General features: G+C 44.6%; 1 protein-coding gene across 1 annotated transcript in view; it reads left to right on the plus strand.

The window, feature by feature from the left end:
• Positions 1–661, plus strand: part of LOC109293210 (tapasin-related protein-like) — a 19081-nt gene extending 18420 nt beyond the window's left edge. The window contains exon 10 of the mRNA XM_019511023.1: positions 524–661. The gene's annotated coding sequence lies outside the window, so the exon portion shown is untranslated. The remainder of the gene's footprint in view (positions 1–523) is intronic.
• The last annotated feature ends 1419 nt before the right edge of the window (positions 662–2080 follow it).

Here is a 2080-nt window from a genome sequence, read left to right on the forward strand (position 1 = left end):
ATTCTGCCGGTTGCAGGAGCTTGAAACTAATGTAAAGACAAAACGACTTCGAGACTTTGGTTAAATGGTGCGAGGCTCGTGGCTGTCCAAAGCCAATGGGAGAGGCAAAGAGAAACGCAGAGCCCGGGATCACGCAGATAGAAAACAATAAGATTTTCATTGATGTGATGAAAAACTGTAGGGAGAACAAAGCAAAAAGAAAAAATCCATATTAAGTTTAAAGTTTTTCCCCTCGGAAAATGCTTGCCGGGGTTTCACTGACATTATTAACCACGCAGTGCAGTCTAGGGGCCACTGCTGAGATCAGGAAGCAATTTTTTATTTATTTTTTTTTACCGTCACATTTGTACGGGGTTGTTTGCCTTCCTCTGTTGTTGGGGCTGGGGTACAGTCCTCTCCCTTGGATCTCTTGAGCGTATTTTAACAATCAAGAAAGAGGCTGTAGTGTCAAGCAAGGATGTCTCTATGAAATCCTTCCTTGGAATCAGCATAAAAATGCCCTTTTTGTTCCTCTCCCTTCCAGAACAGTGTTGCTGATCCCCTTTGCGACAGCTGAAATGCAGCCAAAAGTGGAAAGAGAACCTGCAGTTGCCGTCATGCTGTGGCCGCATCTCCATCGCTTTAGCTATACCTGGTGTCTGGAGAAGCCCTACCCCGGACTCTGTGACTCCTTTTACCCTTTTAGGTCACTGAGACTCAGAAACGCTGCTCCTGGCAAGGGGAGAGTGAGAAATTGGCCGTGTAGCACACAAAGTCTCTGAGGTATAAATAAACTGCACGGGAACTTGTTGGACGACACAATGGAGAGAGAGCAATTCAGAGGGCTCTTAGGCTTTGTCCATACACGGTGTGCACTGGTGTAACATTGCTGGTTAACAGGGTCTTTATTTATTGTTCCAACTGGTGATGGTTATAGGGCCACGTTAGTCCCCTTCCTATACAACATAACCTCATCTGTGGTGCAGGGGGGGATTTGTACTGCATCCTTTAGGCTGCCATAATTCAAGCAGTGCAGCTGTTGTGTAGATGGGACCTTAGACGAGTTCTGTCTAAATGTGGGTGCCAGGTTCTTGCCCTGCAATTGGGGTTGTCATTCGCACAACTGCATACCAGCTGTAACAGATTTCCCTCCTGATGTTGCATTTGTTTTGCTCCCCTGACAATAACTGCATGCTACAAAGTGGAGAGCAGGGCCCTTGAGGGGCTTGAATCCAGCATTTACCAGTCACGAGATGTGCTGTGCTTGCATATTGGGAGGCTTTTTTTTTAAAGCCACTCTTCGGCGTTCAGTTATGTTCTCCAGATAACTGGATAGGAGTTTATCTCTGCTCTCTCCTCACTGCAGCAGTGGCCTCCATTCTGGTGCTTCCCCATTGCTAGCCTTATGACCTGAACACGTGACATATTAATGTGAATGCCCTTGACTTTGGTGCAACAAAGAATGCTTTACCTCGGAGGAAGAACAGCGGTGAAAATACCCTGACGTAAGTTATGCTACTCTAAGTGTCCCGCAGCCCAGGATGACTGTGGACATACTTTTGCTCAGTGCAAACAGACCACTTAATGGTATATTGCCATAATAGTGCCTACTGTGACAGCTACCCTGGGGACAAATGATCATCTGTCTGCTCCAAATCTCAGTACAAATTTAATGCGAACATGAGTGTTAATGTATTGTATGTTCCGGCCCCGACTGCATTTCTGATCTGGAACAGCCCTACATATCCTAATGTTTTAGCTTTCCAAACATGCCTTACTTTGTTTTAAGGACAAGGTTTTCTTAGGGTGAGCTCTTTTGTTAGGATAGATTTAGACTAGCTTTGAATGCAAGACTTTCTTCATTGCTTTGTTCTATTAATTGGTCTGTTCTAGTCCCCAAAATGTTTTGATGTAGCTGCAATGTAGACAGTTCTGTCACCCTGTTTTCTCAAGTGTATCATGTGTTTTATGACTGCTGCCTGCTATTATTCACTTTATGTGTGTCCTGAATATGGTTTGAAGGTGGAAATAATACAGAGCACTGCTGTAATACAGAACACTGCTGGACAGAGGTTCTTTTTTTTTTTTGGAGGAACTGATT

This window comes from Gavialis gangeticus, unplaced genomic scaffold, assembly GCF_001723915.1.
Source record: "Gavialis gangeticus isolate Ggan-Ray unplaced genomic scaffold, GavGan_comp1, whole genome shotgun sequence".
NCBI classification, from domain to species: domain Eukaryota; kingdom Metazoa; phylum Chordata; order Crocodylia; family Gavialidae; genus Gavialis; species Gavialis gangeticus.